Source organism: Ranitomeya variabilis, chromosome 4 (genome assembly GCF_051348905.1).
Source record: "Ranitomeya variabilis isolate aRanVar5 chromosome 4, aRanVar5.hap1, whole genome shotgun sequence".
Taxonomy (NCBI): Eukaryota; Metazoa; Chordata; class Amphibia; order Anura; family Dendrobatidae; genus Ranitomeya; species Ranitomeya variabilis.
The window spans coordinates 353,210,233-353,236,771 of NC_135235.1; the positions used below are offsets into that span (position 1 = coordinate 353,210,233).

The 26,539-nt window shown below is 46.2% G+C and overlaps 1 protein-coding gene across 3 annotated transcripts in view; it reads right to left on the reverse strand.

The window, feature by feature from the left end:
* RASIP1 (Ras interacting protein 1) overlaps positions 1-26,539 on the reverse strand; it is a 1,394,348-nt gene that overhangs the window by 1,302,631 nt on the left and 65,178 nt on the right. The window lies entirely within an intron of this gene.

The window sequence follows — 26,539 nt, forward strand, 5'->3', positions numbered from 1 at the left end:
AGGTACTCCATCGCTTCCGTCCATGACCGTCCAAGACTCACCTGTTCCACAACCTGCCAAAGCGGCCACCCGAGCAAGATCCAAGAGGTCTAATAAGAGGGGGCTGGCAAATCTGCAGCCTGAATCTGGTGCTGAGATTGAAATATGGTATCCCTGTGGTTGTAAAGAACATTCAGGTGGTCTTTGCCCTGTGAAGCCTGTACTCCAAAACCCTGGGCCAGTAGGAGAGGCTGCCCCTGGCGAGAGTACTCCCTCTCCATCTAAGTTAATGACTGTTTCTCTGCCTTCTGGGAGCTTTGGTGTGTTTAAGCCGCCTATCATACAGAGTCGGTGTATGGTCTCCGTTCTTCAGCTCCAGAACCCGGTGTGGGCGTTGCCTGATAATGGCCGAACCCTGCTAAAGAGCAGTCTAGTCCTGCAAGGACAACTACAGCTCCAAGTTGGAGCCTTATACACGAAGAAGTTCGTCTTCCACATGCTGTCTGTTATGCCCATGGGTCATTCTGAGCCAAGGACTCTACCACCCGCTCTGGTCAAGGGTTCCAGTAAAGTGCTTCGTTTGAACTTACCCAGTCTTAAGAACTGTCTGGTTCCCATGCGTCAAAGACACTCAGCAGTGTCCTCTTCTTCAGCTGGTCTGCTAGTCGACGAGTCAAGGTGTGCTGACATCACCGAAGATGGGGAAACGGTGACTATGTCTCCACACATCTCCAGCGACTATACCAGTAAACACTTAGTCACCGCTTCCCCATCTTCGGTGACATTAGCACACCTTGACTCGACGACTATCTCTCCACACATCTCCAACGACTATACCTGTAATCCGTTCCTAGGAACATCCCCGCCGCTTGGACGATTTCTTCTGGATAACGGGCAGAGGATGGTTCCTATGTTTATACCTTCTGCGTCCTTGTGGCCGGCTGGTGAAGACTTCGAAACAGAAGTTTGTTCACCTCAATTTTTCTCTGACCCGGTGGAGCTGTTGTTCTCCACACTCATCTCTAGTGACTTTTCCTGTGTTCAGTATCCAGGAACTTCTCTGCTACCTGTTGGGCAAAACTTGAATCCTATTAGGTTTCCAGTTTCCATGTGTCTGGCTGGTGAAGATATTAAGACGGCAGCATTCAAGTCCCTGTTACCTATGTACCTGGAGGAGGTGGTCCTGCTCTTTGTGGAAGCTAACCCTGTTGAGCACCAAGAGACTTTGTTTTCTGAGATACCTGGTGACCCTCCTGCCGCCTTCTACCCTGAAGATGTCATGTTGGCCTGGACTATGTGTGCTCCTATCCTTCTTCTACAAGTTATTCTGGCAGGCTTGAAGAGGAGGGGCCATAAAGGGGGGGTACTGTAACAACTGCTGGCATCACGGCATGGCCTCACATCTCTCACACTATCTTACCCACTGCTCCAGGTCATGTTGTGGTTTCTGTTTCTTGCCAGCACCATGTTCTATGTCTCTGCTCTCCTGCATGCTTCATGGCTGTGTGTGTATAGGGGACCGGCGCCTGAACTCTCTGGTTCTTATAGGAATCTGGTGCATCTGTCCAATCTGTTCCTGACCAATTACCAAGAGGCCTCCAGTATATAGTGCAGCTCCACCCAGTGTTCTGGGCCTGTGCAATGTGTTAGCTCAGTTAGTGTCTTGCTTCTGAGTTTGCCTGGCCTTGCTCTGAGTTACTCCCTCTCTGGAGGATTCTCTGTGTTATTTCCTTGGTCTTGTTGTCCGCCCACCAGGAGGCAGAATATCCTGGTCCCAGTGTCTTTGTCCTTGTGTCTTGTTCCATTGCCTTGTCTGTACTTAGTCTTACCTTGGTCTCCTAGTCTTTGGCTTCCTTCCCTGTTGTCTTTCCTTGTATTCTCAGTCTGCTTTCACTCCGCACTCTTGCGGCTCTGCCTGCTCTGAACCTTTGTTACTTTACCTCTGCTCCTCACTTCTGCGTTTCTGCTCCTTTCTACTCAGCTTATCTTCTGCTGTTGCAGTTATCCCTTGCTGCAGCTTCTCTCCACATTCTTTGTGGCTCTGCTCAGCTTTGCTGCAGAGACCCCTCCCGCAGCTCCTCTCCGCTCCTTGCGGTTCTACCTGGCTCCGCTCCTTGCGGTTCTACCTGGCTCCGCTCCTTGCGGTTCTACCTGGCTCCGCTCCTTGCGGTTCTACCTGGCTCCGCTCCTTGCGGTTCTACCTGGCTCCGCTCCTTGCGGTTCTACCTGGCTCCGCTCCTTGCGGTTCTACCTGGCTCCGCTCCTTGCGGTTCTACCTGGCTCCGCTCCTTGCGGTTCTACCTGGCTCCGCTCCTTGCGGTTCTACCTGGCTCCGCTCCTTGCGGTTCTACCTGGCTCCGCTCCTTGCGGTTCTACCTGGCTCCGCTCCTTGCGGTTCTACCTGGCTCCGCTCCTTGCGGTTCTACCTGGCTCCGCTCCTTGCGGTTCTACCTGGCTCCGCTCCTTGCGGTTCTACCTGGCTCCGCTCCTTGCGGTTCTACCTGGCTCCGCTCCTTGCGGTTCTACTTCTCCTGCACTTGGCTCTGCTTCCAGCTCTTGGCTCCGCCTCCTGCCTGTCTGCACTTGGCTCCGCCTCCTGCCTGTCTGCACTTGGCTCCGCCTCCAGCTCTTGGCTCTGCCTCCTGCCTGTCTGCACTTGGCTCCGCCTCCAGCTCTTGGCTCTGCCTCCTGCCTGTCTGCACTTGGCTCCGCCTCCAGCTCTTGGCTCTGCCTCCTGCCTGTCTGCACTTGGCTCCGCCTCCAGCTCTTGGCTCCGCCTCCTGCGGTTTCTGTTCTTGGCTCTAGCTCCTGTGCTTTCGCTCTGCATCCGCTCTTGCGGTCTTTATCTACTTATTCCTAGGTCCTCGTGTCTGAACAGTTTCTTACCCGTTCTACATACCTGCCTGCAGACCGGTCCCTATCGGTTCTTCCAGTGTACCAGTCTTGTCTGCCAGTCCTGCCAGAGAGCCAGCTGTGCCCACCTGCCTACCAGAGAGCCAGCCGTGCCCGCCTGCCTGACAGTGTTCCTGTTGTACCCGTCTGCCTGCCTATGTACCAGCCGTGCCCGCTTGCTTGTCTATGTTCCATTCCCCGGTGGGATCAGCAGCCACAACCAGACTCCACCCTGGAGTGGTACCTGGTAGCTTCCTATTGCACAAGTCTGACCTCACCATCAGAGGCTCCAGCGAACACCTAGGAAGCTACTTAGTTACGCCCCTTCCAGGGAGGTTTGGTCTGTGGTCCAGTGGGGCCACTCCCCCGCACGCCCGCGCCAACCAGTCTGGGCGCGAGCATGACACAGATGCACTTAGTCGCAATATTAATCTCCCTTTTTATGTGTGGGATACTGCTGCAAAATTCAGGCCCACTGTATTACACTACACAGTATAAGTGGCAGAAAGTGGCTGGCAGATATACGCCAAACAGAACTGATGCAGATGAACTTAGTGGCAATATTAATCTCCCTTTTTATGTGTGGGACATTGCAGCAAAAAATAAAAACAGGCCCACTGTATTACACTACACGGTATAAGTGGCAGAAAGTGGCTGGCAGATATAGGCCAAACAGAACTGACGCAGATGCACTTAGTGGCAATATTATTCTAACTTTTTATGTGTGGGGCACTGCAGCAAAAAAAAACAGGCCCACTGTATTATATACACGGTATAAGTGGCAGAAAGTGGCTGGCAGATATACGTCAAACAGAAGTGACGCAGACGCACTTAGTGGCAATATTAATCTCCCTTTTTATGTGTGGGACACTGCTGCAAAAAAAAAAGGCATACTGTATTACACTACACTGTATAAGTGGCATAAAGTGCCTGGCAGATATACGCCAAACAGAACTGACGCAGATGCACTTATTGGCAATATTAATCTCCCTTTTTATTTGTGAGACACTGCTGCAAAATTCAGGCCCACTGTATTACACTGCACGGTATAAGTGGCAGAAAGTGGCTGGCAGATATACGCCAAACAGAACTGACGCAGATGCACTTAGTGGCAATATTAATCTCCCTTTTTATGTGTGGGACACTGCAGCAAAAAAAGAAACAGGCCCACTGTATTACACTACACGGTATAAGTGGCAGAAAGTGGCTGGCAGATATACGCCAAACAGAACTGATGCAGATGCACTTAGTGGCAATATTAATCTATTTTTTATGTGTGGGACACTGCTGCAAAATTTAGGTCCACTGTATTACACTACACAGCTGTTATGATCCTAATAGCAGAGGATCTCAGGAGTACCAGCTAAGTCTGCAAACACAAAAAACCAGCTCATAGGGAAGTGGTAACTTGACTGACCGTATACCTGATCCTAGCACAAACAACTAGCAGCAGCCGGGGAACGTACCTACGTTGGTTCTAGACGTATCGCGCCAGCCGGAGAACTAACTAACCCTTTCAGAGAAAATAAGACCTCTCTTGCCTCAAGAGAAATGACCCCAAAGTAATAATACAAGCCCCCAACAAATAATAACGGTGAGGTAAGAAGAAATGGCACACGTAAGAATGAACTAGATTTAGCAAAGAGAGGCCCACTGACTAATAGCAGAAAATAGGAAGATGACTTATACGGTCAGCAAAAACCCTACAAAATATCCACGCTGAATATCCAAGAACCCTCGCACCGACTAACGGTGTGGGGGGAGAATAACAGCCCCCCTAGAGCTTCCAGCAAAATCAGGAATCACATTTTAAACCAAGCTGGAACAAAATAAGGGAAATTCAAATGCACAAAAATAAGAAAGCAGGACTTAGCTTATCTTGCAAAATCAGGAGACCAGGAGACAGGAGAAAACAGACATGGTCTGGTAACAACGAATCCAGGCACAATACTGAGTATCCAGGAAGTTTATATAGGCACACCCAGGCCAAACGTACCAGGTGGGTGCCAACCTTGGGAAAGACACTCCAAGTGCCATACCGCTAATGACCACAAGAGGGAGACAAGAACTATAGTTCACAACAACAGCATAAGTGGCAGAAAGTGGCTGGCAGATATATGCCAAACAGAACTGACGCAGATGCACTTAGTGGCAATATTAACCTCCCTTTTTATGTGTGGGACACTGCAGCAAAAAAAAAAAAACAGGCCCACTGTATTACACTACATGGTATAAGTGGCAGAAAGTGGCTGGCAGATATACGCCAAACAGAACTGACGCAGATGCACTTAGTGGCAATATTAATCTCCCTTTTTATGTGTGGGACACTGCTGCAAAATTCAGGCCCACTGTATTACACTACACGGTATAAGTGGCAGAAAGTGGCTGGCAGATATACGCCAAACAGAACTGACGCAGATGCACTTAGTGGCAATATTAATCTCCCTTTTATGTGTGGGACACTGCTGCAAAATTCAGGCCCACTGTATTACACTACACGGTATAAGTGGCAGAAAGTGGCTGGCAGATATACGCCAAACAGAACTGACACAGATGAACTTAGTGGCAATATTAATCTCCCTTTTTATGTGTGGACACTGCAGCAAAAAAAAAACAGTCCCACTGTATTAGACTACACGGTATAAGTGGCAGAAAGTGGCTGGCAGATATAGGCCAAACAGAACTGACGCAGATGCACTTAGTGGCAATATTAATCTCCCTTTTTATGTGTGGGGCACTGCAGCAAAAAAAAAAACAGGCCCACTGTATTACACTACACGGTATAAGTGGCAGAATGTGGCTGGCAGATATGCGCCAAACAGAACTGATGCAGATGAACTTAGTGGCAATATTAATCTCCCTTTTTATGTTTGGGACACTGCAGCAAAGAAAAAAAACAGGCCCACTGTATTACACTACACGGTATAAGTGGCAGAAAGTGGCTGGCAGATATATGCCAAACAGAACTGACGCACATGCAATTAGTGGCAATATTAATCTCCCTTTTTATGTGTGGACACTGCAGCAAAAAAAAACAGTCCCACTGTATTACACTACACGGTATAAGTGGCAGAAAGTGGCTGGCAGATATAGGCCAAGCAGAACTGACGCAGATGCACTTAGTGGCTATATTAACGTCCCTTTTTATGTGTTGGACACTGCTGCAAAACTCAGGCCCACTGCATTACACTACACGGTATAAGTGGCAGAAAGTGGCTGGCAGATATACGCCAAACAGAACTGACGCAGATGCACTTAGTGGCAATATTAATCTCCCTTTTTATGTGTTGGACACTGCTGCAAAATTCAGGCCCACTGTATTACACTACATGGTTTAAGTGGCAGAAAGTGGCTGGCAGATACACGCCAAACAGAACTGACGCAGATGCACTTAGTGGCAATATTAATCTCCCTTTTTATGTGTGGACACTGCAGCAAAAATAAACAGTCCCACTGTATTACACTACACGGTATAAGTGGCAGAAAGTGGCTGGCAGATATACGCCAAACAGAACTGACGCAGATGCACTTATTGGCAATATTATTCTCCCTTTTTATGTGTGGGACACTGCAGAAAAAAAAACAGGCCCACAGGACAGGCCGGAGCGAGCCGCCCCCTCCCCCCCATGGCTAAGCGAAGGCCAGCATGACAATGGGTTGGAGAGGAGGGGGCGGGGGCCAAAAGGGTTAACAGAATTAGGGGGCGTGGGGGCTAGATGAAGTGAGGGTTAGGGAAGTGTCAGGGGGCGGGGGCCGGTCAGTTCCCGCTCACCGACACTGGAGGCATCCCTCCCTCCCGCCCTTTTTTGGTTGGTGTTTCTGTGGGGTTACATTACTCGCGGTGAGCGGGTAGTTATAGTATTCATATGATTCTTATTGGGTCATTGCGGCCGGGGCGGTTGGGGGGAGTCCTTGGAGTTGGTGGAAATTGGTTTGGGGGGTCCATAGGTATATGGCTCCTCTGTTTTGAAGTTTATTATGTTTCGGATCTGGTGATTGGTGGTGGGGAGTTCCGGCAGGGGTGGTCGGATCTCACGTTTTTACCGCGAACAGTGAACCCTCTTGTGGGGTTTTTGGTGCTCCCGAGCCAGGCTTACAACGGCTGGGAGTAAAATATGGTCTGAGTTATGTTCGCGGTATGGTTAAAAATCACCAGATTCTTTTGGGCTCCAAGGACTTCCCCTAGTTTTGAAATGTATGCTTTACATTAATTGTTAACTGTTTTTGTTTAATAAACAGGCTGCTGTGGCCTTCATAATTCCAAAGAAACTTTGTCTCTGTCTTAATTGGGAGAATGGGTTCGGGTGGTCGCGCTGGGGGAAAAAAGGTAAGGGACTGTAAGATTGTCAGCGGGATGTATCTCCCTCTTTCCCTAGAGACTTCGACAATACCAGGGTCATGTATTACACTACACGGTATAAGTGGCAGAAAGTGGCTGGCAGATATACGCCAAACAGAACTGACGCAGATGCACTTAGTGGCAATATTAACCTCACTTTTTATGTGTGGGACACTGCAGCAAGAAAAAAACAGGCCCACTGTATTACACTACACAGTATAAGTGGCAGAAAGTGGCTGGCAGATATACGCCAAACAGAACTGACGCAGATGCACTTAGTGGCAATATTAACCTCACTTTTTATGTGTGGGGCACTGCAGCAAGAAAAAAACAGGCCCACTGTATTACACTACACAGTATAAGTGGCAGAAAGTGGCTGGCAGATATACGCCAAACAGAACTGACGCAGATGCAATTAGTGGCAATATTAACCTCACTTTTTATGTGTGGGACACTGCTGCAAAATTCAGGCCCACTGTATTACACTACACGGTATAAGTGGCAGAAAGTGGCTGGCAGATATACGCCAAACAGAACTGACGCAGATGCACTTAGTGGCTATATTAATGTCCCTTTTTATGTGTGGGACACTGCTGCAAAATTCAGGCCCACTGTATTACACTACATGGTATAAGTGGCAGAAAGTGGCTGGCAGATATACGCCAAACAGAACTGATGCAGATGCACTTAGTCGCAATATTAATCTCCCTTTTTATGTGTGGGATACTGCTGCAAAATTCAGGCCCACTGTATTACACTACACGGTATAAGTGGCAGAAAGTGGCTGGCAGATATACGCCAAACAGAACTGACGCAGATGCACTTAGTGGCAATATTAATCTCCCTTTTTATGTGTGGGACACTGCTGCAAAATTCAGGCCCACTGTATTACACTACACGGTATAAGTGGCAGAAAGTGGCTGGCAGATATACGCCAAACAGAACTGATGCAGATGAACTTAGTGGCAATATTAATCTCCCTTTTTATGTTTGGGACACTGCAGCAAAGAAAAAAAACAGGCCCACTGTATTACACTACACGGTATAAGTGGCATAAAGTGGCTGGCAGATATACGCCAAACAGAACTGACGCAGATGCAATTAGTGGCAATATTAATCTCCCTTTTTATGTGTGGACACTGCAGCAAAAAAAACCAGTCCCACTGTATTAGACTACACGGTATAAGTGTCAGAAAGTGTATGGCAGATATAGGCCAAACAGAACTGACGCAGATGCACTTAGTGGCAATATTAATCTCCCTTTTTATGTGTGGGGCACTGCAGCAAAAAAAAAAACAGGCCCACTGTATTACACTACACGGTATAAGTGGCAGAATGTGTCTGGCAGATAAGCGCCAAACAGAACTGATGCAGATGAACTTAGTGGCAATATTAATCTCCCTTTTTATGTTTGGGACACTGCAGCAAAGAAAAAAAACAGGCCCACTGTATTACACTACACGGTATAAGTGGCAGAAAGTGGCTGGCAGATATACGCCAAACAGAACTGACGCACATGCAATTAGTGGCAATATTAATCTCCCTTTTCATGTGTGGACACTGCAGCAAAAAAAAAACAGTCCCACTGTATTACACTACACGGTATAAGTGGCAGAAAGTGGCTGGCAGATATAGGCCAAACAGAACTGACGCAGATGCACTTAGTGGCTATATTAACGTCCCTTTTTATGTGTTGAACACTGCTGCAAAACTCAGGCCCACTGCATTACACTACACGGTATAAGTGGCAGAAAGTGGCTGGCAGATATACGCTAAACAGAACTGACGCAGGTGCACTTAGTGGCAATATTAATCTCCCTTTTTATGTGTTGGACACTGCTGCAAAATGCAGGCCCACTGTATTACACTACACGGTATAAGTGGCAGGAAGTGGCTGGCAGATATACGCCAAACAGAACTGATGCAGATGTACTTAGTGGCAATATTAATCTTCCTTTTTATGTGTGGGACATTGCAGCAAAAGAAAAAAAACAGGCCAACTGTATTACACTACATGGTATAAGTGGCAGAAAGTGGCTGGCAGATATACGCCAAACAGAACTGACGCAGATGCACTTAGTGGCAATATTAATCTCCCTTTTTATGTGTGGACACTGCAGCAAAAAAAAACAGTGCCACTGCATTACACTACACGGTATAAGTGGCAGAAAGTGGCTGGCAGATATACGCCAAACAGAACTGATGCAGATGCACTTATTGGCAATATTATTCTCCCTTTTTATGTGTGGGACACTGCAGAAAAAAAAACAGGCCCACTGTATTACACTACACGGTATAAGTGGCAGAAAGTGGCTGGCAGATATAGGCCCAACAGAACTGACGCAGATGCACTTAGTGGCAATATTAATCTCCCTTTTTATGTGTGGGGCACTGCAGCAAAAAAAAAACAGGCCCACTGTATTACACTACACGGTATAAGTGGCAGAAAGTGGCTGGCAGATATACGCCAAACAGAACTGACGCAGATGCATTAGTGGCAATATTAACCTCCTTTTTATGTGTGGGACACTGCTGCACAATTCAGGCCCACTGTATTACACTACACGTTATAAGTAGCAGAAAGTGGCTGGCAGATATACGCCAAACAGAACTGACGCAGATGCACTTAGTGGCTATATTAATGTCCCTTTTTATGTGTGGGACACTGCTGCAAAATTCAGGCCCACTGTATTACACTACACGGTATAAGTGGCATAAAGTGGCTGGCAGATATAAGCCAAACAGAACTGACGCAGATGCACGTAGTGGCTATATTAATCTCCCTTTTTATGTGTGGGACACTGCTGCAAAGTTCAGGCCCACTGTATTACACTACACGTTATAAGTGGCAGAAAGTGGCTGGCAGATATACGCCAAACAGAACTGATGCAAATGCACTTAGTGGCAATATTAATCTCCTTTTTATGTGTGGACACTGCAGCAAAAAATAACAGTCCCACTGTATTACACTACACTGTTGTGAAATTGGATTTTGGGCTCCCCCGGTGGCCACTGGTGGAACTGAACTTGTGTGCATCATCCTTTCTGTTCACCTGTTCCTATCAGGATGTGGGAGTCGCTATTTAGCCTTGCTCCTCTGTCACTTCCATGCCGGTCAACATTGTAATCAGAAGCCTTTCTGTGCATGTTCCTGCTGCTAGACTACTCCCAGATAAGTTGGACTTTTGTCCTCGTTTGTTTTTGTATTTTGTTCCAGTTCACAGCTGAAGTTTTGCTTCTGTGTCTGGAAAGCTCTTGTGATCTGAAATTGCCACTCTGATGTTATGAGTTAATACTAGAGTCTTAAAGTAATTTCAGGATGGTGTTTTGATAGGGTTTTCAGCTGACCATGAAAGTGCCCTTTTTGTCTTCCTGCTATCTAGTAAGCGGACCTCAATTTTGCTAAACCTATTTTCATACTACGTTTGTCATTTCATCTAATATCACCGCCAATATATGTGGGGGCCTCTGTCTGCCTTTCGGGGAAATTTCTCTAGAGGTGAGCCAGGACTATATTTTCCTCTGCCAGGATTAGGTAGTCCTCCGGCTGGCGCTGGGCGTCTAGGGATAAAACGTAGGCAACGCTACCCGGCTATTGTTAGTTGTGCGGCAGGTTTAGTTCATGGTCAGTTTAGTTTCCATCCTTCCAAGAGCTAGTTCTTATGTTTGCTGGGCTATGTTCTCTTGCCATTGAGAACCATAACAGTTTGACCGGCCACAAAGGGTTAAAGTAATTGGCAGAGAAAGGAGAGAAAAGAGAAGTCTGCTGAAGGTTTTTTTTTTTTTCCTTCAGTTCTGAGTTTGCTTATTATTGAATCTCTTGCTAGTCTGCCTATATTGCAGCCTTTCTCTCTCTCTCTCCTTCTTATCCTGGAATGGCTCTGTGTTCACCTGTTTAAAATGGATATTCAGAGTTTAGCTGCAGGTTTGAATAATCTCACCACGAAAGTTCAAAATTTACAAGATTTTGTTGTTCATGTTCCTATATCTGAACCTAGAATTCCTTTGCCTGAATTTTTCTCGGGGAATAGATCATGCTTCCAAAATTTCAAAAATAATTGCAAGTTGTTTTTGTCCCTGAAATCTCGCTCTGCTGGAGATCCTGTACAGCAGGTCAGGATTGTGATTTCCTTGCTCCGGGGCGACCCTCAAGACTGGGCTTTTGCATTGGCTCCAGGGGATCCTGCGTTGCTCAATGTGGATGCGTTTTTTCTGGCCTTGGGGTTAATTTATGAGGAACCTCATTTAGAGCTTCAGGCGGAAAAGGCCTTGATGTCCCTATCTCAGGGGCAAGACGAAGCTGAAATATACTGCCAAAAATTCCGTAAATGGGCTGTGCTTACTCAGTGGAATGAATGCGCCCTGGCGGCGAATTTCAGAGAAGGTCTCTCTGATGCCATTAAGGATGTTATGGTGGGGTTCCCTGTGCCTGCGGGTCTGAATGAGTCCATGACAATGGCTATCCAGATCGATAGGCGTCTGCGGGAGCGCAAACCTGTGCACCATTTGGCGGTGTCTACTGAGAAGACGCCAGAGAATATGCAATGTGATAGAATTCTGTCCAGAAGCGAACGGCAGAATTTTAGACGAAAAAACGGGTTGTGCTTCTATTGCGGTGATTCAACTCATGTTATATCAGCATGCTCTAAGCGTACTAAGAAGCTTGATAAGTCTGTTTCAATTGGCACTTTACAGTCTAAGTTTATTCTATCTGTGACCCTGATTTGTTCTTTATCATCTATTACCGCGGACGCCTATGTCGACTCTGGCGCCGCTTTGAGTCTTATGGATTGGTCCTTTGCCAAACGCTGTGGGTATGATTTAGAGCCTCTTGAAACTCCTATACCTCTGAAGGGGATTGACTCCACCCCATTGGCTAGTAATAAGCCACAATACTGGACACAAGTAACTATGCGGATTAATCCGGATCACCAGGAGATTATTCGCTTTCTTGTGCTGTATAACCTACATGATGTGTTGGTGCTTGGATTGCCATGGCTGCAATCTCATAACCCAGTCCTCGACTGGAAGGCTATGTCTGTGTTAAGCTGGGGATGTAAGGGGACGCATGGGGACATACCTTTGGTTTCCATTTCATCATCTATTCCCTCTGAGATTCCTGAATTCTTGTCTGACTATAGTGACGTTTTTGAAGAACCTAAGCTTGGTTCACTACCTCCCCACCGGGAGTGCGATTGTGCCATAGATTTAATTCCAGGTAGTAAATACCCTAAGGGTCGTTTATTTAATCTGTCTGTGCCTGAACATGCTGCTATGCGAGAATATATAAAGGAGTCCTTGGAAAAGGGACATATTCGTCCTTCGTCATCTCCCTTAGGAGCCGGGTTTTTCTTTGTGGCTAAGAAAGATGGCTCTTTGAGGCCGTGTATTGATTATCGGCTTTTGAATAAAATCACGGTTAAATATCAATATCCGTTGCCACTGCTGACTGATTTGTTTGCTCGCATAAAGGGGGCCAAGTGGTTCTCTAAGATAGATCTCCGTGGGGCGTATAATTTGGTGCGAATTAAGGAGGGTGATGAGTGGAAAACCGCATTTAATACGCCCGAGGGCCACTTTGAGTATTTGGTGATGCCTTTTGGTCTTTCAAATGCCCCTTCAGTCTTTCAGTCCTTTATGCATGACATTTTCCGTGATTATTTGGATAAATTTATGATTGTGTATCTGGATGATATTTTGATTTTTTCGGATGACTGGGACTCTCATGTCCAGCAGGTCAGGAGGGTTTTTCAGGTTTTGCGGTCTAATTCCTTGTGTGTGAAGGGTTCTAAGTGCAGTTTTGGGGTTCAAAAGATTTCCTTCTTGGGATATATTTTTTCCCCCTCTTCCATCGAGATGGATCCTGTCAAGGTTCAAGCTATTTGTGATTGGACGCAACCCTCTTCTCTTAAGAGTCTTCAGAAATTTTTGGGCTTTGCTAACTTTTATCGTCGATTTATTGCTGGTTTTTCTGATGTTGTTAAACCATTGACTGATTTGACTAAGAAGGGTGCTGATGTTGCTGATTGGTCCCCTGCTGCTGTGGAGGCCTTTCGGGAGCTTAAGCGCCGCTTTTCTTCCACCCCTGTGTTGCGTCAGCCTGATGTTGCTCTTCCTTTTCAGGTTGAGGTCGACGCTTCTGAAATCGGAGCTGGGGCGGTTTTGTCGCAGAAAAGTTCCGATTGCTCCGTGATGAGACCTTGTGCTTTTTTTTCGCGTAAATTTTCGCCCGCCGAGCGAAATTATGATATTGGGAATCGGGAGCTTTTGGCCATGAAGTGGGCTTTTGAGGAGTGGCGTCATTGGCTTGAGGGGGCTAGACATCAGGTGGTGGTATTGACTGACCACAAAAATTTAATTTATCTTGAGTCCGCCAGACGCCTGAATCCTAGACAGGCGCGCTGGTCGTTGTTTTTCTCTCGGTTTAATTTTGTGGTGTCCTACCTGCCGGGTTCTAAGAATGTTAAGGCGGATGCCCTTTCTAGGAGTTTTGAGCCTGACTCCCCTGGTAATTCTGAACCTACAGGTATCCTTAAGGATGGAGTGATATTGTCTGCCGTTTCTCCAGACCTGCGGCGGGCCTTGCAGGAGTTTCAGGCGGATAGACCTGATCGTTGCCCACCTGGTAGACTGTTTGTTCCTGATGATTGGACCAGTAAAGTCATTTCTGAGGTTCATTCTTCTGCGTTGGCAGGTCATCCTGGAATCTTTGGTACCAGGGATTTGGTGGCAAGGTCCTTCTGGTGGCCTTCCCTGTCACGAGATGTGCGAGGCTTTGTGCAGTCTTGTGACGTTTGTGCTCGGGCCAAGCCTTGTTGTTCTCGGGCTAGTGGATTGTTGTTGCCCTTGCCTATCCCGAAGAGGCCTTGGACACACATCTCGATGGATTTTATTTCGGATCTTCCTGTTTCTCAGAAGATGTCTGTCATCTGGGTGGTGTGTGACCGTTTCTCTAAGATGGTCCATTTGGTTCCCCTGCCTAAGTTGCCTTCTTCTTCCGAGTTGGTCCCTCTGTTTTTTCAAAATGTGGTCCGTTTGCATGGTATTCCTGAGAATATCGTTTCTGACAGAGGTACCCAATTCGTGTCTAGATTTTGGCGAGCATTCTGTGCTAGGATGGGCATAGATTTGTCTTTCTCGTCTGCTTTCCATCCTCAGACTAATGGCCAGACCGAGCGGACGAATCAGACCTTGGAGACATATTTGAGGTGTTTTGTGTCTGCAGATCAGGATGATTGGGTTGCTTTTTTGCCTTTGGCGGAGTTTGCTCTCAATAATCGAGCCAGCTCTGCCACCCTGGTGTCTCCTTTTTTCTGTAATTCGGGGTTTCATCCTCGATTTTCTTCTGGTCAGGTGGAATCTTCGGATTGTCCTGGAGTGGATGCTGTGGTGGAGAGGTTGCATCGGATTTGGGGGCAGGTAGTGGACAATTTGAAGTTGTCTCAGGAGAAGACTCAGCTTTTTGCCAACCGCCGGCGTCGGGTTGGTCCTCGGCTTTGTGTTGGGGACTTGGTGTGGTTGTCTTCTCGTTTTGTCCCTATGAAGGTTTCTTCTCCTAAGTTTAAGCCTCGGTTTATCGGCCCATACAAGATATTGGAGATTCTTAACCCTGTGTCCTTCCGTTTGGACCTCCCTGCATCTTTTTCTATTCATAATGTTTTCCATCGGTCATTATTGCGCAGGTATGAGGTACCGGTTGTGCCTTCCGTTGAGCCTCCTGCTCCGGTGCTGGTTGAAGGCGAGTTGGAGTACGTTGTGGAAAAAATCTTGGACTCCCGTGTTTCCAGACGGAAACTCCAGTATCTGGTCAAATGGAAGGGATACGGTCAGGAGGATAATTCTTGGGTGACTGCCTCTGATGTTCATGCCTCCGATCTAGTCCGTGCCTTTCATAGGGCTCATCCTGATCGCCCTGGTGGTTCTGGTGAGGGTTCGGTGCCCCCTCCTTGAGGGGGGGGTACTGTTGTGAAATTGGATTTTGGGCTCCCCCGGTGGCCACTGGTGGAACTGAACTTGTGTGCATCATCCTTTCTGTTCACCTGTTCCTATCAGGATGTGGGAGTCGCTATTTAGCCTTGCTCCTCTGTCACTTCCATGCCGGTCAACATTGTAATCAGAAGCCTTTCTGTGCATGTTCCTGCTGCTAGACTACTCCCAGATAAGTTGGACTTTTGTCCTCGTTTGTTTTTGTATTTTGTTCCAGTTCACAGCTGAAGTTTTGCTTCTGTGTCTGGAAAGCTCTTGTGATCTGAAATTGCCACTCTGATGTTATGAGTTAATACTAGAGTCTTAAAGTAATTTCAGGATGGTGTTTTGATAGGGTTTTCAGCTGACCATGAAAGTGCCCTTTTTGTCTTCCTGCTATCTAGTAAGCGGACCTCAATTTTGCTAAACCTATTTTCATACTACGTTTGTCATTTCATCTAATATCACCGCCAATATATGTGGGGGCCTCTGTCTGCCTTTCGGGGAAATTTCTCTAGAGGTGAGCCAGGACTATATTTTCCTCTGCCAGGATTAGGTAGTCCTCCGGCTGGCGCTGGGCGTCTAGGGATAAAACGTAGGCAACGCTACCCGGCTATTGTTAGTTGTGCGGCAGGTTTAGTTCATGGTCAGTTTAGTTTCCATCCTTCCAAGAGCTAGTTCTTATGTTTGCTGGGCTATGTTCTCTTGCCATTGAGAACCATAACACTACACGGTATAAGTGGCAGAAAGTGGCTGGCAGATATACGCCAAACAGAACTGACGCAGATGCACTTAGTGGCAATATTAATCTCCCTTTTTATGTGTGGGGCACTGCAGCAAAAAAAAAACAGGCCCACGGTATTACACTACACGGTATGAGTGGCAGAAAGTGGCTGGCAGATATACGCCAAACAGAACTGACGCAGATGCACTTAGTGGCAATATTAACCTCCCTTTTTAAGTGTGGGACACTGCTGCAAAATTCAGGCCCACTGTATTACACTACACGGTATAAGTGGCAGAATGTGGCTGGCAGATATTCGCCAAACAGAACTGACACAGATGCACTTAGTGGCTACATTAAAGTCCCTTTTTATGTGTGGGACACTGCTGCAAATTTCAGGCCCACTGTATTACACTACACGGTATAAGTGGCAGAAAGTGACTTGGAGATATACGCCAAACAGAACTGACGCAGAAGCACTTAGTGGTAATATTAATCTCCTTTTTATGTGTGGGACACTGCAGCAAAAAAAAAAAAACAGGCCCACTGTATTACACTACACGGTATAAGTGTCAGAAAATGTCTGGCAAATATACGCCAAACAGAACTGACGCAGATGCACTTAGTGGCAATATTAATCTCCTTTTTTATGTGTGGACACTGCAGTAAAAAAAAACAGTCCCACTGTATTACACTACACGGTATAAGTGGCAGCAAGTGGCTGGCAGATATAGGCCAAAAAGAACTGACGCAGATGCACTTAGTGGCAATATTAATCTCCCTTTTTATGTGTGGGACACTGATACAAAATTCAGGCCCAGTATATTACACTACACGGTATAAGTCGCAGAAAGGGGCTGGCAGATATACGCCAATCAGAACTGACGCAGATGCACTTAGTGGCAATATTAATCTCCCTTTTTATGCGTGGGACACTGCTGCAAAATTCAGGCCCACTGTATTACAATACACAGCAGAGGTGGCAGAAAGTGGTTGGCAGATATACGCCAAACAGAATTGACGCAGATGCACTTAGTGGCAATATTAATCTCTCTTTTTATGTGTGGGACACTGCTGCAAAATTCAGGCCCACTGTATTGCACTACATGGTATAAGTGGCAGAAAGTGGCTGGCAGATATACGCCAAACAGAACTGACACAGATGCACGTTAGTGGCAATATTAATCTCCCTTTTTATGTGTGGGACACTGCTGCAAAATTCAGGCCCACTGTATTGCACTACACGGTATAAGTGGCAGAAAGTGGCTGGCAGATATACGCCAAACAGAACTGACGCAGATGCACTTAGTGGCAATATTAATCTCCCTTTTTATGTGTGGGACACTGCTGCAAAATTCAGGCCCACTGTATTACACTACATGGTATAAGTGGCAGAAAGTGGCTGGCAGATATACGCCAAACAGAACTGACGCAGATGCACTTAGTGGCAATATTAATCTCCCTTTTTATGTGTGGGACACTGCTGCAAAATTTAGGCCCACTGTATTGCACAACACGGTATAAGTGGCAGAAAGTGGCTGGCAGATATACGCCAAACAGAACTGACGCAGACGCACTTAGTGGCAATATTAATCTCCCTTTTTATGTGTGGGACACTGCTGCAAAAATTCAGGCCCACTGTATTACACTACATGGTATAAGTGGCAGAAAGTTGCTGGTAGTTATATGACAAACAGAACTGACGAAGATGCACGTTAGTGGCAATATTAATCTCCCTTTTTATGTGTGGGAGACTGCTACAAAATTCAGGCCCACTGTATTACACTACACGGTATAAGTGGCAGAAAGTCGCTGGCAGATATACGCCAAACAGAACTGACGCAGATGCACTTAGTGGCAATATTAATCTCCCTTTTTATGTGTGGGACACTGCTGCAAAATTCAGGCCCACTGTATTACACTACATGGTATAAGTGGCAGAAAGTGGCTGGCAGATATACGCCAAACAGAACTGACGCAGATGCAATTAGTGGCAATATTAATCTCCCTTTTTATGTGTGGGACACTGCTGCAAAATTCAGGCCCACTGTATTACCCTACACGGTATAAGTGGCAGAAAGTGGCTGACAGATATACGCCAAACAGAACTGAAGCAGATGCACTTAGTGACAATATTAATCTCCCTTTTTATGTGTTAGACAGTGCAGCAAAAAAAAAACAGGCCCACTGTATTACACTGCATGGTATAAGTGGCAGAAAGTGGCTGGCAGATATACACCAAACAGAACTAACACAGATGCACTTACTGGCAATTTTAATCTCCCTTTTTATGTGTGCGATACTGCTACAAAACTCAGGCCCACTGTATTACACTACATGGTATAAGTAGCAGAAAGTGGCTGTCAGATATACGCCAAACAGAACTGATGCAGATGCACTTAGTGGCTGTTGTGAAATTGGATTTTGGGCTCCCCCGGTGGCCACTGGTGGAACTGAACTTGTGTGCATCATCCTTTCTGTTCACCTGTTCCTATCAGGATGTGGGAGTCGCTATTTAGCCTTGCTCCTCTGTCACTTCCTTGCCGGTCAACATTGTAATCAGAAGCCTTTCTGTGCATGTTCCTGCTGCTAGACAACTCCCAGATAAGTTGGACTTTTGTCCTCGTTTGTTTTTGTATTTTGTTCCAGTTCACAGCTGAAGTTTTGTTTCTGTGTCTGGAAAGCTCTTGTGATCTGAAATTGCCACTCTGATGTTATGAGTTAATACTAGAGTCTTAAAGTAATTTCAGGATGGTGTTTTGATAGGGTTTTCAGCTGACCATGAAAGTGCCCTTTCTGTCTTCCTGCTATCTAGTAAGCGGACCTCAATTTTGCTAAACCTATTTTCATACTACGTTTGTCATTTCATCTAAAATCACCGCCAATATATGTGGGGGCCTCTGTCTGCCTTTCGGGGAAATTTCTCTAGAGGTGAGCCAGGACTATATTTTCCTCTGCCAGGATTAGGTAGTCCTCCGGCTGGCGCTGGGCGTCTAGGGATAAAACGTAGGCAACGCTACCCGGCTACTGTTAATTGTGCGGCAGGTTTAGTTCATGGTCAGTTTAGTTTCCATCCTTCCAAGAGCTAGTTCTTATGTTTGCTGGGCTATGTTCTCTTGCCATTGAGAACCATAACAGTTTGACCGGCCCACAAAGGGTTAAAGTAATTGGCAGAGAAAGGAGAGAAAAGAGAAGTCTGCTGAAGGTTTTGTTTTTTTTTTTCTTTCCTTCAGTTCTGAGGTTGCTTATAATTGAATCTCTTGCTAGTCTGCCTATATTGCAGCCTTTCTCTCTCTCTCTCCTTCTAATCCTGGAATGGCTTTGTGTTCACCTGTTTAAAATGGATATTCAGAGTTTAGCTGCAGGTTTGAATAATCTCACCACGAAAGTTCAAAATTTACAAGATTTTGTTGTTCATGTTCCTATATCTGAACCTAGAATTCCTTTGCCTGAATTTTTCTCGGGGAATAGATCATGCTTCCAAAATTTCAAAAATAATTGCAAGTTGTTTTTGTCCCTGAAATCTCGCTCTGCTGGAGATCCTGTACAGCAGGTTAGGATTGTAATTTCCTTGCTCCGGGGCGACCCTCAAGACTGGGCTTTTGCATTGGCTCCAGGGGATCCTGCGTTGCTCAATGTGGATGAGTTTTTTCTGGCCTTGGGGTTACTTTATGAGGAACCTCATTTAGAGCTTCAGGCGGAAAAGGCCTTGATGTCCCTATCTCAGGGGCAAGACGAAGCTGAAATATACTGCCAAAAATTCCGTAAATGGGCTGTGCTTACTCAGTGGAATGAATGCGCCCTGGCGGCGAATTTCAGAGAAGGTCTCTCTGATGCCATTAAGGATGTTATGGTGGGGTTCCCTGTGCCTGCGGGTCTGAATGAGTCCATGACAATGGCTATCCAGATCGATAGGCGTCTGCGGGAGCGCAAACCTGTGCACCATTTGGCGGTGTCTACTGAGAAGACGCCAGAGAATATGCAATGTGATAGAATTCTGTCCAGAAGCGAACGGCAGAATTTTAGACGAAAAAACGGGTTGTGCTTCTATTGCGGTGATTCAACTCATGTTATATCAGCATGCTCTAAGCGTACTAAGAAGCTTGATAAGTCTGTTTCAATTGGCACTTTACAGTCTAAGTTTATTCTATCTGTGACCCTGATTTGTTCTTTATCATCTATTACCGCGGACGCCTATGTCGACTCTGGCGCCGCTTTGAGTCTTATGGATTGGTCCTTTGCCAAACGCTGTGGGTATGATTTAGAGCCTCTTGAAACTCCTATACCTCTGAAGGGGATTGACTCCACCCCATTGGCTAGTAATAAGCCACAATACTGGACACAAGTAACTATGCGGATTAATCCGGATCACCAGGAGATTATTCGCTTTCTTGTGCTGTATAACCTACATGATGTGTTGGTGCTTGGATTGCCATGGCTGCAATCTCATAACCCAGTCCTCGACTGGAAGGCTATGTCTGTGTTAAGCTGGGGATGTAAGGGGACGCATGGGGACGTACCTTTGGTTTCCATTTCATCATCTATTCCCTCTGAGATTCCTGAATTCTTGTCTGACTATAGTGACGTTTTTGAAGAACCTAAGCTTGGTTCACTACCTCCGCACCGGGAGTGCGATTGTGCCATAGATTTAATTCCAGGTAGTAAATACCCTAAGGGTCGTTTATTTAATCTGTCTGTGCCTGAACATGCTGCTATGCGAGAATATATAAAGGAGTCCTTGGAAAAGGGACATATTCGTCCTTCGTCATCTCCCTTAGGAGCCGGGTTTTTCTTTGTGGCTAAGAAGGATGGCTCTTTGAGGCCGTGTATTGATTATCGGCTTTTGAATAAAATCACGGTTAAATATCAATATCCGTTGCCACTGCTGACTGATTTGTTTGCTCGCATAAAGGGGGCCAAGTGGTTCTCTAAGATAGATCTCCGTGGGGCGTATAATTTGGTGCGAATTAAGGAGGGGGATGAGTGGAAAACCGCATTTAATACGCCCGAGGGCCACTTTGAGTATTTGGTGATGCCTTTTGGTCTTTCAAATGCCCCTTCAGTCTTTCAGTCCTTTATGCATGACATTTTCCGTGATTATTTGGATAAGTTTATGATTGTGTATCTGGATGATATTTTGATTTTTTCGGATGACTGGGACTCTCATGTCCAGCAGGTCAGGAGGGTTTTTCAGGTTTTGCGGTCTAATTCCTTGTGTGTGAAGGGTTCTAAGTGCAGTTTTGGGGTTCAAAAGATTTTCTTCTTGGGATATATTTTTTCTCCCTCTTCCATCGAGATGGATCCTGTCAAGGTTCAAGCTATTTGTGATTGGACGCAACCCTCTTCTCTTAAGAGTCTTCAGAAATTTTTGGGCTTTGCTAACTTTTATCGTCGATTTATTGCTGGTTTTTCTGATGTTGTTAAACCATTGACTGATTTGACTAAGAAGGGTGCTGATGTTGCTGATTGGTCCCCTGCTGCTGTGGAGGCCTTTCGGGAGCTTAAGCGCCGCTTTTCTTCCACCCCTGTGTTGCGTCAGCCTGATGTAGCTCTTCCTTTTCAGGTTGAGGTCGACGCTTCTGAAATCGGAGCTGGGGCGGTTTTGTCGCAGAGAAGTTCCGATTGCTCCGTGATGAGACCTTGTGCTTTTTTTTCGCGTAAATTTTCGCCCGCCGAGCGAAATTATGATATTGGGAATCGGGAGCTTTTGGCCATGAAGTGGGCTTTTGAGGAGTGGCGTCATTGGCTTGAGGGGGCTAGACATCAGGTGGTGGTATTGACTGACCACAAAAATTTAATTTATCTTGAGTCCGCCAGACGCCTGAATCCTAGACAGGCGCGCTGGTCGTTGTTTTTCTCTCGGTTTAATTTTGTGGTGTCCTACCTGCCGGGTTCTAAGAATGTTAAGGCGGATGCCCTTTCTAGGAGTTTTGAGCCTGACTCCCCTGGTAATTCTGAACCTACAGGTATCCTTAAGGATGGAGTGATATTGTCTGCCGTTTCTCCAGACCTGCGGCGGGCCTTGCAGGAGTTTCAGGCGGATAGACCTGATCGTTGCCCACCTGGTAGACTGTTTGTTCCTGATGATTGGACCAGTAAAGTCATTTCTGAGGTTCATTCTTCTGCGTTGGCAGGTCATCCTGGAATCTTTGGTACCAGGGATTTGGTGGCAAGGTCCTTCTGGTGGCCTTCCCTGTCACGAGATGTGCGAGGCTTTGTGCAGTCTTGTGACGTTTGTGCTCGGGCCAAGCCTTGTTGTTCTCGGGCTAGTGGATTGTTGTTGCCCTTGCCTATCCCGAAGAGGCCTTGGACACACATCTCGATGGATTTTATTTCGGATCTTCCTGTTTCTCAGAAGATGTCTGTCATCTGGGTGGTGTGTGACCGTTTCTCTAAGATGGTCCATTTGGTTCTCCTGCCTAAGTTGCCTTCTTCTTCCGAGTTGGTCCCTCTGTTTTTTCAAAATGTGGTCCGTTTGCATGGTATTCCGGAGAATATCGTTTCTGACAGAGGTACCCAATTCGTGTCTAGATTTTGGCGAGCATTCTGTGCTAGGATGGGCATAGATTTGTCTTTCTCGTCTGCTTTCCATCCTCAGACTAATGGCCAGACCGAGCGGACGAATCAGACCTTGGAGACATATTTGAGGTGTTTTGTGTCTGCAGATCAGGATGATTGGGTTGCTTTTTTGCCTTTGGCGGAGTTTGCTCTCAATAATCGAGCCAGCTCTGCCACCCTGGTGTCTCCTTTTTTCTGTAATTCGGGGTTTCATCCTCGATTTTCTTCTGGTCAGGTGGAATCTTCGGATTGTCCTGGAGTGGATGCTGTGGTGGAGAGGTTGCATCAGATTTGGGGGCAGGTAGTGGACAATTTGAAGTTGTCTCAGGAGAAGACTCAGCTTTTTGCCAACCGCCGGCGTCGGGTTGGTCCTCGGCTTTGTGTTGGGGACTTGGTGTGGTTGTCTTCTCGTTTTGTCCCTATGAAGGTTTCTTCTCCTAAGTTTAAGCCTCGGTTTATCGGCCCATACAAGATATTGGAGATTCTTAACCCTGTGTCCTTCCGTTTGGACCTCCCTGCATCTTTTTCTATTCATAATGTTTTCCATCGGTCATTATTGCGCAGGTATGAGGTACCGGTTGTGCCTTCCGTTGAGCCTCCTGCTCCGGTGCTGGTTGAAGGCGAGTTGGAGTACGTTGTGGAAAAAATCTTGGACTCCCGTGTTTCCAGACGGGAACTCCAGTATCTGGTCAAGTGGAAGGGATACGGTCAGGAGGATAATTCTTGGGTGACTGCCTCTGATGTTCATGCCTCCGATCTAGTCCGTGCCTTTCATAGGGCTCATCCTGATCGCCCTGGTGGTTCTGGTGAGGGTTCGGTGCCCCCTCCTTGAGGGGGGGGTACTGTTGTGAAATTGGATTTTGGGCTCCCCAGGTGGCCACTGGTGGAACTGAACTTGTGTGCATCATCCTTTCTGTTCACCTGTTCCTATCAGGATGTGGGAGTCGCTATTTAGCCTTGCTCCTCTGTCACTTCCTTGCCGGTCAACATTGTAATCAGAAGCCTTTCTGTGCATGTTCCTGCTGCTAGACAACTCCCAGATAAGTTGGACTTTTGTCCTCATTTGTTTTTGTATTTTGTTCCAGTTCACAGCTGAAGTTTTGTTTCTGTGTCTGGAAAGCTCTTGTGATCTGAAATTGCCACTCTGATGTTATGAGTTAATACTAGAGTCTTAAAGTAATTTCAGGATGGTGTTTTGATAGGGTTTTCAGCTGACCATGAAAGTGCCCTTTCTGTCTTCCTGCTATCTAGTAAGCGGACCTCAATTTTGCTAAACCTATTTTCATACTACGTTTGTCATTTCATCTAAAATCACCGCCAATATATGTGGGGGCCTCTGTCTGCCTTTCGGGGAAATTTCTCTAGAGGTGAGCCAGGACTATATTTTCCTCTGCCAGGATTAGGTAGTCCTCCGGCTGGCGCTGGGCGTCTAGGGATAAAACGTAGGCAACGCTACCCGGCTACTGTTAATTGTGCGGCAGGTTTAGTTCATGGTCAGTTTAGTTTCCATCCTTCCAAGAGCTAGTTCTTATGTTTGCTGGGCTATGTTCTCTTGCCATTGAGAACCATAACAAGTGGCAATATTAATCTCCCTTTTTATGTGTGGGACACTGCTGCAAAATTGAGGCCCACTGTATTGCACTACACGGTATAAGTGGCAGAAAGTGGCTGGCAGATATACGCCAAACAGAACTGACACAGATGCACGTTAGTGGCAATATTAATCTCCCTTTTTATGTGTGGGACACTGCTGCAAAATTCAGGCCCACTGTATTACAATACAAAGCAGAGGTGGCAGAAAGTGGTTGGCAGATATACGCCAAACAGAATTGACGCAGATGCACTTAGTGGCAATATTAATCTCCCTTTTTATGTGTGGGACACTGCTGCAAAATTGAGGCCCACTGTATTGCACTACACGGTATAAGTGGCAGAAAGTGGCTGGCAGATATACGCCAAACAGAACTGACACAGATGCACGTTAGTGGCAATATTAATCTCCCTTTTTATGTGTGGGACACTGCTGCAAAATTCAGGCCCACTGTATTGCACTACACGGTATAAGTGGCAGAAAGTGGCTGGCAGATATACGCCAAACAGAACTGACGCAGACGCACTTAGTGGCAATATTAATCTCCCTTTTTATGTGTGGGACACTGCTGCAAAATTCAGGCCCACTGTATTACACTACATGGTATAAGTGGCAGAAAGTTGCTGGTAGTTATATGACAAACAGAACTGACGAAGATGCACGTTAGTGGCAATATTAATCTCCCTTTTTATGTATGGGAGACTGCTACAAAATTCAGGCCCACTGTATTACACTACACGGTATAAGTGGCAGAAAGTCGCTGGCAGATATACGCCAAACAGAACTGACGCAGATGCACTTAGTGGCAATATTAATCTCCCTTTTTATGTGTGGGACACTGCTGCAAAATTCAGGCCCACTGTATTACACTACATGGTATAAGTGGCAGAAAGTGGCTGGCAAATATACGCCAAAAAGAACTGACGCAGATGCACTTAGTGGCAATATTAATCTCCCTTTTTATGTGTGGACACTGCAGCAAAAAAAAACAGTCCCACTGTATTACACTACACGGTATAAGTGGCAGCAAGTGGCTGGCAGATATAGGCCAAAAAGAACTGACGCAGATGCACTTAGTGGCAATATTAATCTCCCTTTTTATGCGTGGGACACTGCTGCAAAATTCAGGCCCACTGTATTACAATACACAGCAGAGGTGGCAGAAAGTGGTTGGCAGATATACGCCAAACAGAATTGACGCAGATGCACTTAGTGGCAATATTAATCTCCCTTTTTATGTGTGGGACACTGCTGCAAAATTCAGGCCCACTGTATTGCACTACACGGTATAAGTGGCAGAAAGTGGCTGGCAGATATACGCCAAACAGAACTGACACAGATGCACGTTAGTGGCAATATTAATCTCCCTTTTTATGTGTGGGACACTGCTGCAAAATTCAGGCCCACTGTATTGCACTACACGGTATAAGTGGCAGAAAGTGGCTGGCAGATATACGCCAAACAGAACTGATGCAGACGCACTTAGTGGCAATATTAATCTCCCTTTTTATGTGTGGGACACTGCTGCAAAATTCAGGCCCACTGTATTACACTACATGGTATAAGTGGCAGAAAGTTGCTGGTAGTTATATGACAAACAGAACTGACGAAGGTGCACGTTAGTGGCAATATTAATCTCCCTTTTTATGTATGGGAGACTGCTACAAAATTCAGGCCCACTGTATTACACTACACGGTATAAGTGGCAGAAAGTCGCTGGCAGATATACACCAAACAGAACTGACGCAGATGCACTTATTGGCAATATTAATCTCCCTTTTTATGTGTGGGACACTGCTGCAAAATTCAGGCCCACTGTATTACACTACATGGTATAAGTGGCAGAAAGTGGCTGGCAGATATACGCCAAACAGAACTGACGCAGATGCACTTAGTGGCAATATTAATCTCCCTTTTTATGTGTGGGACACTGCTGCAAAATTCAGGCCCACTGTATTGCACTACACGGTATAAGTGGCAGAAAGTGGCTGGCAGATATACGCCAAACAGAACTGACGCAGACGCACTTAGTGGCAATATTAATCTCCCTTTTTATGTGTGGGACACTGCTGCAAGAATTCAGGCCCACTGTATTACACTACATGGTATAAATGGCAGAAAGTTGCTGGTAGTTATATGACAAACAGAACTGACGAAGATGCACGTTAGTGGCAATATTAATCTCCCTTTTTATGTGTGGGAGACTGCTACAAAATTCAGGCCCACTGTATTACACTACACGGTATAAGTGGCAGAAAGTCGCTGGCAGATATACGCCAAACAGAACTGACGCAGATGCACTTAGTGGCAATATTAATCTCCCTTTTTACGTGTGGGACACTGCTGCAAAATTCAGGCCCACTGTATTACACTACATGGTATAAGTGGCAGAAAGTGGCTGGCAGATATACGCCAAACAGAACTGACGCAGATGCACTTAGTGGCAATATTAATCTCCCTTTTTATGTGTGGGACACTGCTGCAAAATTCA